Source organism: Podarcis erhardii (assembly GCF_964252035.2).
Source record: "Podarcis erhardii genome assembly, chromosome: 8".
Lineage (NCBI taxonomy): Eukaryota > Metazoa > Chordata > Lepidosauria > Squamata > Lacertidae > Podarcis > Podarcis erhardii.
In genome coordinates, this window is record NC_138499.1 from 12736561 (window position 1) to 12750313 (window position 13753).

At 48.3% G+C, this 13753-nt stretch overlaps 2 long non-coding RNA genes across 2 annotated transcripts in view; one reads left to right on the forward strand and one right to left on the reverse strand.

The window, feature by feature from the left end:
* The window catches only part of LOC309349160, an 88146-nt gene that overhangs the window by 43925 nt on the left and 30468 nt on the right, over nucleotides 1-13753 (forward strand). The window lies entirely within an intron of this gene.
* LOC309349113 overlaps nucleotides 1-13753 on the reverse strand; it is a 144730-nt gene that overhangs the window by 22070 nt on the left and 108907 nt on the right. The window lies entirely within an intron of this gene.

A 13753-nucleotide genomic window follows, 5' to 3' on the forward strand; every position in this document is an offset into this window, starting at 1 on the left:
GGTATCTCCTAAGAAATCTTGTGTGCCCTCTACAAACTACAGCTCCCAGAATTCTTTGGGGGAAGCCATGGCTGATTAGGTTCCACCTTATTAAGTTCCCTCAAGGTGGAACTTAAATACAATTAATAATAATTATAATAATAACAATAATTTTGCTAAGGGGCCTCCGCAGATATAGTCTCACAGGTGCACTAAGTGGCAAAATCTCAGAAGCCAGACGGCAGCTGAACATGAGCTTCCCCATAGCCGCTATGAGGCTTCAGCGACATGCATTATTTTTGCTGCACTCCTCCCCGCGAGACGCATGGTAATTGATGCAAAACGCGGCAGGGCGTGCCAATTAATCTGCATAATTTATGCACGCCGGTGCATGTGCTGGATCTGCTGCTTGCAACGGGCATGCCTGCAGTTATGTGCGGGTACAAATGCACAGCATGTGATAGCAGGGTTTAGAACCGCCATACGCAGAAGCTACGGGCAAGGGTTGCAGTTTGCAAACTGCTCAGCCAGAGTTTTTAATCCCAGAGTGCGGAACGTGCTCAGCATGTAGCATGCTGGCCATGGTTCGGGTTACCACTGCCCGCCCACCCGCCCTCCACACCCCCATCCGCGACCGCTCACGGCAAATGAGGAGCCCAAGGTCTCACGCTGGGTCTCCATATTTTTCTCATGTAAGGAAATTGCCCACCCAGCTCTTTCGATCGGAATAGGGAATCTTAGCACCTGGATCAAATTTAAGAGCCTCGACCCTCACGCAATACCCCTGGGAATGGTGACGGTGACGTTTCGGAGGAGGCGGGGGGGGGGAGCTATTTATCCAGGCCATGTTACACGGGGAAGAGGAAAAAAAACCACTGGATCTTACACAGAGAGACGTAAGAAAACATAACAGGAGGAGCTGCTTGCGAAAGGCTTGAAATGACGGCATTATTTGGGGCATAGCTTGAGGTGGGGCACCCATTCTGCATGCAGAAGGGCCTTGGCCCCATCCCCAGAACCTTCAGGTTAAGGCTGGGAAAGAATTCTTGTTTGGAAAGCGCAGAGAGATGCTGCCGGACTGCTGCAAACAATGCTGAACCAGGTGGGCCAATGGTCTGATTCAGTATAAGCCTCTGTTTCTGCCCATGTTAAGCATCTCTGAAACTTGACTCACGGGTTGGAGCCAGTCAGGCAAAAACTATCAAGTGGATTGAGAAGCAGGGACAGGAGGGGGTGGGGTTTGGGCAGGGGTGGGGCCTGGGGAGATACTCAAGAGCCAGATGGAGAGGTTTGGAGGGTGACTTTCGGGCCACTGAGTCTGAGGTCCCCCACCCAACTAATAATAATAATTTATTATTTATACCCCGCCCATCTGGCTGGGTTTCCTCAGCCACTCTCAGCGGCTTCCAACAAAGTATTAAAATACAGTGGTCTGTTAAACATTAAAAGCTTCCCTAAGCAGGGCTGCTTTCAGATGTCTTCTAAAAGTCTGGTAGTTGTTGTTTTCTTTGACATCTGATGGGAGGGCGTTCCACAGGGCAGGTGCCACTACCGAGAAGGCCCTCTGCCTGTTTCCCTGTAACCTCGCTTCTCGCAGCAAGGGAACCGCCAGAAGGCCCTCAGCACTCCTGGACCTCAATGGAGGTGGAGACGCTCCTTCAGGTATACCAGACCAAGGCCCCAACAGTTGTTAAACTATGAATTGTGTCAGAATATGAAGCTACGGTTTGGTTGGTTTACAGAGCCATCGTTTCCTGGTTCGGATGTAACAGGAAACGAAGGTTAACTACGGCTTCCTGGCGTGGTCGGTCACCTGTTGGCTTACAGAGGCTGCTTTGTTTGGAAAGTAATCACTGCGGTTTCCTGGTTTGGATGTAAGAGGAAATGGTGGTTGGGGCAGCTTCATGGCGTGGCTGATCACTTGTACGAAGGGGGAATTCGACAGTGTGAAGGCAAGCGGTAAAAGGGGGCGCTGTATTTTCCAGAGACACCCTTCTACACCTCCTGCACGAAGCCTCACCTTTTTCCATTTTGCAGATACAAAACTACGATGTGCTTTTTTTAAGATCCACTCCTTCCCACCCCCACTTCGCCCCTTTTCTCTGAATCACAGAATGGACGTAAACCCATTTAGCAGCTACCTGCATTCAGACACAACGACGTCAGGATTAAAAGCTTTGGAGCCAAAAATAGAACCAGGGTTGTAAGCACAGAAAGGTATAAATAGGGGGGGGGAATATATATATCAAGGAAATGACTCAGGGATCGAAGGTTCAAATGAATAATGTATTTGTTTTTCCTGCCGCGGTGTTTTCCTCGGAGCTATCTCTGTGCAAATAGAAGCCTGTGGACACTCATATTATTCCCGTGCTGGTTTTCTGAGAACTGCAACGTTATGAGGAGCGCAGGCCGGGTGAAGCGTACTGCGGAGCGCAGAAAAACACTGGAACTTTGATTCCCCATGAGCAGCAGAGTCTGTCAAGCGCATGAGTGCTCAAAACACCTTGCACATTTGCGTCACACGCTGGACACATGGTGAGCTCCCCAAGCTCTCTGGCAGTGTGAGAAAGTCAAATATATAAGCTAATCGCCAACTGGCACCTTAAACCTAGGCTGCAGTCGTCTATACACTGTAGTCTAGCCAAGGTTGGGGAAGATCCATAGCTTAGAGCCATAGTTGCAAGGGGTTGGGCTAGATGTCCTTTGGGGTCCCCCTTCCAAGTCTACAATTCTGTGGTTCGGTGACTCTAACGGGGATGAGCCCATACGCATCCGAGACGAAGCCCCAGGGCAGAGGATGAGGCTGCTGGGCAGCTTCCAAGCTCTGGCAGCTTTTATCCAAGAAACCAGAATGCCTGGGAAGAGGAGAAACTCAGAGTTGATATGACTCATCCGCAGAGGCAGTCAGGCCTAAGAGTTGCTTTTCGGTGAATTGAAAGTTCCCTGATCAGAACTGCCTATCAAATCAAGACATGTCCTTGCCACAGGACGCCATCCACTGTAACAAGTTGTGTCTCTGGTCTACTGCAATACAGTGGTACCTCGGTTTACGAACTTAATCTGTTCCGGAAGTTGGTTCTTAAACCAAAACTGTTTTTAAACCAGGGTGTGCTTTCCCTAATGAGGCCTCCCGCTGCCAGTGCCCTTCCACTGTTCGGATTCCGTTCTTAGACCAAGGTAAAGTTCACAAACCGGGACACTACTTCCAGTTTTGCGGAGTTCGTAAACCGAATTGTTGGTAAACAGGACTGTTCTTAACCAAGGTAAAGGTAAAGGGACCCCTGACCATTAGGTCCAGTCGTGGCCGACTCTGGGGTTGCGGCGCTCATCTCGCTTTATTGGCCGAGGGAGCCGGCATACAGCTTCCGGGTCATGTGACCAGCATGACTGAGCCGCTTCTGGTGAACCAGAGCAGCACACAGAAACATTGTTTACCTTCCCGCCGGAGCGGTACTTATTTATCTACTTGCACTTTGATGTGCTTTCAAACTGCTAGGTTGGCAGGAGCAGGGACCGAGCAACGGGAGCTCACCCTGTCGCGGGGATTCAAACTGCCGACCTTCTGATTGGCAAGTCCTAGGCTCTGTGATTTAACCCACAGCGCCACCCGTGTCCCTATAACCGAGGTACCACTGTAATAATAATTTTAAAAACTACACAAAATGATTAATTCTGGAAATGATCTGCATAAAACTAAGGGCGACAGTAGCCTTGTCAAGAAGCTATGTGCACATGCATTCAAACACAAACACACACACACACACACACACACCTGTAATTCCTGGTGGTGAAGCTCAGTTGTGCTGGGCGCAGCCTTGCAAAGAGGCAATTTCTCGCAGACAACTCAACTCACAGAAACTTGCTTTAATTAGAGTTCTGGGTCTGCAGGGCACCGGCCTCCGGGAAAATTCAAGGAGAAGGCGATGGTGCTTATAAAACTCCAGGCGGATTGGCGCACATATAAACCACATTACAGGCCGTAATCAAAAGAGGATCAGGTGGGTGGGGGAACCATCACAGAAAACTCTCCTCCGCTCTGCTACGGAGGATCAAAGAGCAGAAACAATTTTTTGGGTCCTCCCAAAGACTCTGCCTTGGGTTAGGTGACGGGGTTGGGAAGGCTGCAGTTCAATTGCTTCCATTCCCCACTTTTCGAGCCAAAGGCCACTCCCAGCCCTCCTGTCTTCTCCTCCTCTGCTTGCAAAAGCACTTCCCCAGCAGAGAGAATTAACAATGCATGTGAATGACTTCATAGCTGCTCCTGCAATAGGAACCGAGGTGTCAATAGTCAAGACTATTTCCCAAACCCGCGGCGTTTCTGACACTGCTCATCTCCAGCCGACGCCAGTCACCCAAGGACAGAAAACGGACAGAGGGATTACTGAGAATTACAACTCGGCTAATCGCACACACAAGTCCCGGGCAAGGAAGGTCACGGGAAACTAGGTCATGCACGCCAGAGTGTCACACTTCCAAGTCGGCGCTTGATGCTACCTAACCCATTTACGCGGGGTATGTAGGAACACAAAGCTATGGTTTTCCCAGTAGTGATGAATGGAAGCGAGAGCTGGACCATAAAGAAGGCTGATCGCCGAATAATTGATGCTTTTGAATTATGGTGTTGGAGGAGACTCTTGAGAGTCCCATGGACTGCAAGAAGATCAAACCGATCCATTCTTAAGGAAATCAGCTCTGAGTGCACACTGGAAGGACAGATCCTCAAGCTGAGGCTCCAATACTTTGGCCACCTCATGAGAAGAGAAGACTCCCTGGAAAAGCCCCTGATGTTGGGAAAGATGGAGGGCACAAGGAGAAGGGGACGACAGAGGACGAGATGGTTGGACAGTGTTCTCGAAGCTACCAGCATGAGTTTGACCAAACTGCAGGAGGCAGTGGAAGACAGGAGTGCCTGGCATGCTTTGGTCCATGGGGTCACGAAGAGTTGGACACGACTAAACGACAACAACAACATGTAGGAACACAAGAACCTAGGAAGATCCCTTGCTACAGATGCTTGATTTGAGATTCCGGGCATTTGCCTAGATGATGCTCGAGGGTCAACCCTTCCAATACTACAGGATTCTATGATTCTATGTTGAGACCACCCGCCTCCTTTGCTCAGCGGTGTCTGTCTACCAGTGGCTCCCCAGGGTTTCACACCGTATGAAATTAAACACACACAGAAAAATGAAATCGCTGGACAGAAACAAACGAGTTTGCAGCCAAAACAAACAGATAAATCAATAAACTCAAAACAGCCAATGGCATTCAAAATAGATAAAGCTATTGTTGCCTAAATGACACACACACACCATCCCTGCCCTCTCTGTGATGAAAGTTACAGCTACAGTGGTACCTTGGTTGTCAAACTTAATCCATTCCGGGAGTCCACTTGACTCCCAGAACAGTTCAAAAACCAAAGCACAGCTTTCGATTGGCTGCAGGAGCTTCCTGACCTCAATCAGAAGCCGCAGAAGCCATGTCGGATGTTATGCTTCCGAAAAGCTCACTTCCAGGTTTGTGGCGTTCAGGAGCCGATTTGTTTGGGAGCTAAGCCTTTTGACATCCAAGGTACCACTGTGATTGTTCATTTACCCCACATGGCTGCCCTGCTCACAGCTGTGAAGAATATTCTTACATTAACAGGCCAATATAATAATAATAATAATTTATTATTTATACCCCGCCCATCTGGCTGAGTCTCCCCAGCCACTCTGGGCGGCTCCCAATCAAGTGTTCAAAACAGTACAGTGTTAAATATTAAAAACTTCCATGAACAGGGCTGCCTTCAGATGTCTTTTAAAGATAGGATAGCTGCTTATTTCCTTCACATCTGAAGGGAGGGTGTTCCACAGGGTGGACGCCACTACCGAGAAGGCCCTCTGTTTGGTTCCCTGTAACGTCACTTCTCGCAATGAGGGAACCGCCAGAAGGCCCTCAGCGCTGGATCTCAGTGTCCAGGCAGAACGATGGGGGTGGAGACGCTCCTTTAGGTATACAAGACAGTGGTACCTCAGGTTACAGACGCTTCAGGTTACAGACTCTGCTAACCCAGAAATAGTACCTTGGGTTAAGAACTTTGCTTCAGGATGAGAACAGAAATCACGCGGCGGCGGCGGCGCGGTGGCAGCGGGAGGCCGCATTAGCTAAAGTGGTACCTCAGGTTAAGAACAGTTTCAGGTTAAGAAAAGACCTCCAGAACGAATTAAGTTCTTAACCCGAGGTACCACTGTATATAGGTGGACTGCCCCAGAATCAGCTGACTTTTCTTCTTTAAGTTCTCAAAGCTCTTAACCCAGATCAAGGTTGTCATCTGAACTAGACAGGTGTTTAACTGATAATCAATCACGGTCAGTCGTTCGTTTATTTTTCAGCAGAGCCGCCTTGACCAAAAATGGCAACCAGACGTTCCGTTTTGGCGACTGCAACCTTGGTTTAAGGAGCCATTTGGCGCCTAGCTTCTATATCTGAGTTCCTAACACTGGGCACGCGTCTTGCGCACTTCACTGCTGTGATGTGCAGTAGACAGAGTAGCTGTGACCGGACCCCAAACACCCAGTTGAGCCCGGGGGCAGAGTTAAGGACTTGAAGATATTCTCTCTCCCCTAAAGGCTCGGCGCAGATTCCACCGCCATTAGGGAGGAGAGATTGGCTAATCCGTCAGCCCCGTTGAAAGACAGCAAACTGGCAAATAAGGGCAGCAAAAGACCCGCCCATGGTTCCAAACGATGCTCTCCTTTGAGAAGGCAGACACGCCTGAATCCATTAATGCTCTTTAATAGGCGAGCGAACGCCCTGCCTATAAAGCTGTCTGAGTTAACTAGCTGCCTACTCTGACAAGTCACTCCAGGTGAAAGGGCCAGGGGAAGGAGAGGACAGGAAGATGGGAGGCTGTCATTTGCTCCCGGGAGTTGCAAGGCTGATGCTGATGTCTCGGGAAAAATTCCCAACTCAACGGCACGCCTCTCTGGTAGCAAAGCAAGCAGCCTTTCCAAAACGGAAAAATAAAAAGAGGTGTGTGTGTGTGTGTGTGTGTGTGTGTGTGTGTGTGTGTGTGTGCAAAGGCCAGAACTGGCTCGCCAGGGGTGGTGCAGTGGTTAGATGTCAGACTAGGACCTGGGAGACAAGGGTTCGAATCCCCACTCGGCCACTCCGGGTGACTCATTACAAGCTACAAGAAAGTAATAGCTGTTCGACTGTGGAATGGTCTCCCTCGGGAGGTTGTGGACTCTCCTTCCTTGGAGGTTTTTAAGCAAACGGCCATCTGTCAGGGATGCTTTAGCAGAAATTCCTGGGTTGCAAGGGGGGCTGGACTAGATGACCCTTGGGGTCCCCTACAATTTTATCCATAGAAACCAGAAAAGAAAATACAGGAGGGCCTTGGTTTAGTTCCTGACATATTAGATAGGCTAGGGAGAGACTCCTGTCGGAATTCCTGGAGAGCTGCTGCCAGTCCGTGTAGACAATGCTGGCTACAAAGTTCACCCGTTTCTGGGAAACACAGGAGTGCTCTTGTGTTCGAATCCTGATTGTGGGTTTCTCACAGGGTTGCCCACTGTAAGAACAGGGTGCTGGACCGGATGGGTCCCTGGCCGGATCCTGCAGGCTCCCCTTGTGTTCCCAGAAGCTCAGTGGCAATATTTTCCTATCGCTTTCAGGAGTAGAGGAATGAATGAATGATTTTATTATTTCGGTCACAGACCAGTTCCAGCCCACATACAATATCAAGGAAGTCACAAAACACGATAGGGATGGATTTGAATTTGCAATTAGGTATAACAGGGACAATACAGATATAGCAACAGTTAATATATATATAAATTAAAACTTAGTCACTAACATATAACCTAAAATTGTCATTTAAAACCTTAATCATTACGATGGCAGAGCTTGTTCCCTAGGTTTTATGGCAATCGCACAGAATTTGGCCACCCTTAACATGATCTCAGGATCCTTGTCCTCTACCAGGGATTTTAGACATTGAAGTTTGGATTCATTTGGAGATTTTTGCATAGCAGGGGTAATAAATACCAAGCGTATATCCCCGTAGAAACGGCAGCGTAACAAGGCATGAGAGACAGTTTCTACCTCCATCAAGTCGCAGGGGAACAGAGGAATGAAATAAAGAACACAGAACTTAGCAGGAGGAGAAATTACCCAAATGAGTGTCACGCCGGGCCAAACTAAAGGAAAGGCATCACTCTGTGTGCGATAAGGAACTGTGCAGAGCAGGTAAAGGCTGGGGTGTTATCAAATGGAACAGGCCGACACCGAAGGACACTGTGGGTGTAAAGACAACATCAGCCAATAGCAAGGCGGATTAGCGGCAAAAAAGAAAGAAATGAGCAGCTGGGTATATGGCCCTGAGAGTTCACACAGCCTTACTCATACGCTAGCACAGGTGCCCAAAGAAACTGGCGGTAAAAAGAAATTATGCTATGTCCTGTTTCTTTCTTTTAAAGGAACAATACAGTGGTACCTCGGGTTAAGAACTTAATTCGTTCTGGAGGTCCATTCTTAACCTGAAACTGTTCTTAACCTGAAACACCACTTTAGCTAATGGGGCCTCCCACTGCCGCCGCACGATTTCTGTTCTCATCCTGAAGCAAAGTTCTTAACCCAATATACTATTTCTGGGTTAGCGGAGTCTGTAACCTGAAGCGTCTGTAACCTGAAGCGTCTGTAACCCGAAGTACCACTGTATCTGAAAGCAGCACCCTTGAGCAGGCCATCTTTGCTTCTTCTAATAAAGAGTTAACTTCACATACACCGTGTGATTTATTGCTGGCTGGCTCCCCTGAAACCACTGCAGTCACCTCCAGCGACAGATCCAGGGGTACTGCACCTGTTCCATCACAGGGAGGAGAACCCCACCCAGAACACGCAATTTACCAAATTCCTGACCCAGAGACCACCAACCACTCCAGGCTTCCAGGTTGTTGCGATTTAAGCTTCAGCTCACCGGCCTTCATCCACCCCACCAATATCTCTGTGTGTCGGTCCACGACTTGGTTGGGATGCAAGGGAGAAGCAAAGCTGGGTGTCTTCTGCGTACCGACAAAATGGCACTCCAAACCCCCTAACCACAGCCTCCAGCGGCTTCGCAGAGATGTCAAACAGCATTTGGGTCAACGTGGGAACCTGTGTGAAGTCAGCCAAAGCCGCTCTCTGAAGACGGGCCCTCAGGTAGGAGTGGAAAGGCTGCAAGGCAGCCCACCTGGTAAGTTCAGTTATAGATAGCAGGGGCGACAGACCTCTGTCCTTTCCATCTGGAAAAGAGAAAAGTTCTTCTCCCTCTCCCGCAACACTTGTGGGCATCCAAAGAAGCTGAATGATTCAGGACAGGCAAAGTACTTCTTCACACAGTTAACCTATGGAACTCACCGCCACTGGAGGCAGGGATGGCCACCGACTTTGGTGGCTTGGAAAGAGGATCAGGCAAATTCATAGAGAGGGCCGTCAATGGCTACTAGCCACCATGGCTAGGCTGTGCCTCCACAGTTGGAGGCAGCAATGCCAGTTGCTTGGGGGGGGGGACAAGTGCTCTTGTTCCCAGATCCTGCTTTTGGGTTGCCATAGAACCATAGAATTGTAGAGTTGGAATGGACCCCGAGCATCATCTAGTCCAGGGTCCCCAACCTGCGGCCCACGGAGGTCATTCAACCAGCCCATGAGCCGCCCCCAAACTGAGCCTTTAGGGAAGGTTAAACTGAAATAAGATTGCTGCACACTGCTATGCAGACTCTCCCAAATGGACCTCGCAGTTAACTCCTCCAACTTTACCTAACACAATGATGTTTGTATCCTGCCTTCTCCATCAGCTTCATTCTGAAGATGATATGCCACAGTGACGTGCCAGAGGTAACAACCATCAATTCCTGTTTTCCTGCATTTCCATTACAACGTTGAGAGCCGGAGTAAGTGGCCCTCCCCCGCGCTGCGGATCAAATTAATGATTAATTCAATCAAGATCCTGGCCTTTGTTCTCAGAACTATCTCATTTGGACATGTAAAAGCTTATTCTAACTCTATATTCTGATTCCAATTCGATTACTAACCTTCGCTTATGAAGCCAAAACAGCTATAGCGGCGCAGCTGTTTTTATTATTTTGCTTGTAAATTGTTTTGCTTGCGTTTTGCCTTGACACACATGCAAAATACAATTAAGAACAGAAGAGCTATCTTGGTTCAGGCCAATGGCCCATCTGGTTCACCACCCTGTTCTCACAGTGACCAACCAGATGCTGGTGGAAATAATATTATTATCATTATCATTATCATTAGTAGTAATTAAGGTAAAGTACCCCTGACAGTTAAGTCCAGTCATGCGTGACTCTGGGGTTGCGGCGCTCATCTCGCTTTATTGGCCGAGGGAGCCAGCGTACAGCTTCCGGGTCATGTGGCCAGCATGACTAAGCCGCTTCTGGCGAAACCAGAGCAGTGCACAGAAACACCATTTACCTTCCCACTGGAGGGGTACCTATTTATCTACTTGCACTTTGACATGCTTTCGAACTGCTAGGTTGGCAGGAGCTGGGACCGAGCAATGGGAGCTCACTCTGTCGCAGGGATCCAAACTGCCAACCTTCCGATCGGCAAGCCCAAGACGTTTAGACCACAGCGCCACCCAAGTAATAGTGGGATATAAAATTGTGTGTGTGTGTGTGTGTTTGAATACTAACACTCAGACACACACAAAAACAACCAAACCACCCCATCCTTACTTAGGGTTGCCATATTTTGAAGATCAAAAAAGAGGACACATTTGCTGACTCCTACTTTTATCTATGGATCGCTATGACGACTCTCATTTTAAATATCCCTAACTATACGTAGGCTATAGAACATGGATAGGCAAACTAAGGCCCTGGGGCCGGATGCGGCCCAATCGCCTTCTAAATCCGGCCCGCAGGTGGTCTGGGAATCAGCATGTTTTTAAATGAGTAGAATGTGCCATTTTATTTAAAAAGCATCTCTGGGTTATTTGTTAGGCATAGGAATTCGTCCATCCCCCCCCCCAAAAAATATAGTCTGGCCCCCCACAAGGTCTGAAGGACAGTGGACCGGCTCCCTGCTGAAAAAGTTTGCTGACCCCTGCTATAGAAGCTGTGATACACTGCTAGTAGCTGTTCTTAACTTTCAACAAGAAAATAGTAAGAATAATAGATATTGCTCCCTCACCTGTGACACGAAAGTATTGGGGCTCGTGTCCACATCTTTGTGAACATCAGTGTGCACAGAACAATTTAATTAAACTGTTTAAAATGTACATATGGACTCTCCTTAAGGGCAGGGGGGATGTTAACTCTCGGCCTCCCAGACTCCTTCTCCAAAACCTTGTAGCTGAGCCAGAGTCCTTTGAGTTTGGCGACAAGAGAAGGGATTTATATGTGATGTAGCTAGTTTAAGATGTTGTTCGGTTGTGATTCTCTGCTTAGCTGGGTGCCTTACATCTGAGTGTCATGCACCAGAATTTTTTTATTGGGTTACTGTAAACAAATAAAAAAAAAAAACCCAGACATTTTGCCAAATTTTGAAAATATACCTGGACAGAAACTTTAATCCTGAAAAAGAGGGCATGTCCTGGAAAAGGAGGACTCATGGCAACCCTACATAAGCAGCCATACTTAGAAGCCTGGTGTCTGGGACTTGGCAAATGACATGGCTATCTGTCTGTGGATCAGGCCAGGCCTGTCTCTCCCTGTCTTCATGCAAACCTCACAACCCTTTTCCAGACTCAAGGTATCCTGGTACCTAGGGAAAAGGGAGACCTGCCCAAAGTTTTGCCTTGCAAATCAGTGCTGGTGTGAAAAGAGCATTACACCTAATTAGCTGTGATGGTTAGCTGTGCTCTGCAGTTAAAGCCTTTCATCTGAAGGGATACAAGATGAAGAGGCATTTTAAAAGGCCTCCCGTAGATGAAATCAGCATCCCTCAGCTCCACTTTTCATGAAAGAAAAAATTCTGATGTTATCTTCAGATACGTGCTTTTGCAGACCACGCAAACATTTAGAGGATATTAAGAAAGTTTGCTTCATTGAAAAAAACACCAAGATTCACCAGGGGCTTTGTTCTCACAAACAGTTACTCCAGCTTTCAAAGGACTTTCACTGTGGTTTGGACTCCTCAGAAGGAATTAAGGGAGGAAACAAACAGGAGTGCAGTGAGAGAGGAGAATGCACCCCTGTTTCTAAAGTGCTTGTGGGGAGACAAGGGAATCCTCAATGCATTGGGGGAGGAAACAGGGCTCACGATCCTATATAATAAAGGCATTTTATTCTACAAATTCGTACCAGTTTTATACCGGATTTGCCAGTGCTTCCCACCAAATAAGGCTGGGAATTAGTCTGGTGAGGGTGATCTGAATTCTCTGTTAGAATTCCTTGTCAACTTCCACTTGGATTTCCTGGTGGAAGTGCATTTTGGGATAGCCACATGCAGACTGAAGCCATCTGGAGCAAATTGTTCGGCTAAACTCTTTGCCCCTGCAGGTATCTCACTGGCGTGGGCTCCTGCTGCTTGCTCCAGATCTCTGCATATGTTGGAAACAGGACGCATTTAACTGTAAGGGGTTAACTTTCGGTATAGGGTACAATAAGTTAAAGGTGAAGGGACCCCTGACCATTAGGTCCAATCGTGACCGACTCTGGGTTTGCAGTGCTCATCTCGCTTTATTGGCCGAGGGAGACGGCGTACAGCTTCCGGGTCATGTGGCCAGCATGACTAAGCTGCTTCTGGCGAACCAGAGCAGCGCACGGAAACGTTGTTTACCTTCCCGCCGGAGCGGTACCTATTTATCTACTTGCACTTTGACGTGCTTTCGAACTGCTAGGTTGGCAGGAGCAGGGACCGAGCAACGGGAGCTCACCCCGTCGCGGGGATTCAAACCACTGACCTTCTGATCGGCAAGTCCTAGGCTCTGTGGTTTAACCCACAGTGCCACCCGCGTCCCATATAGGGTACAATATCTCCCCCCAAAACACACACACACTATTTCAACAGATTGCCCTTGCGTTCTCAAATAATATAACTTCAATCTGAGATCAATAATACAACTTCCCTGCCAACCGCACTTATTTAGCAGACAAAATACAAGCCGTTCTGAATGGCACACAGGTGAAAACACAGGACCTTGGTGCGAATTCCGTGCATCGCTCTCAACGCAGAAACAGGTTCCCACAATTTTGCTGTAGGTTTGAAGTTCTGAATGTTTCACAGCCCAGTCTGCTCAGAGGTAAATCTGACTAACTAGACTGCTGCTAGTTGGGTGTACTCAGGATTGCAATTTTAAGCGTGTGCCTTAGGAGTGTGCATTAACAGCATGCAAAGCGCAGGACATGTTAATGAGAAGGTGCTTTCCTGCACTGTCTGAGAACGTATTTTCTCTTCCTCCAAGCCGCCTCTGGGGAGTCATCTTTCCTTGGAGGAAGACGGTGCTGGAGAGTATTGTAAATAATCTAATTGCTCATCCTGAGTTGAGCAGGGTTACAGAAGAAAGCACACAGGGGTCAGGCAAGTGCTAGCATTCATAGGGACCTCACTCGGTCTGAGTATGACAGGCAGCCACTTCTTGTTTTTAACCGGGCATACCAGGAACAGAAGGGATGCGGGTGGCGCTGTGGGTTAAACCACAGAGCCTAGGGCTTGCTGATCAGAAGGTCGGCGGTTCGAATCCCCGCGACGGGGTGAGCTCCCGTTGCTCTGTCCCAGCTCCTGCCAACCTAGCAGTTCAAAAGCACATCAAAGTGCAAGTAGACAAATAGGTACCACTCTG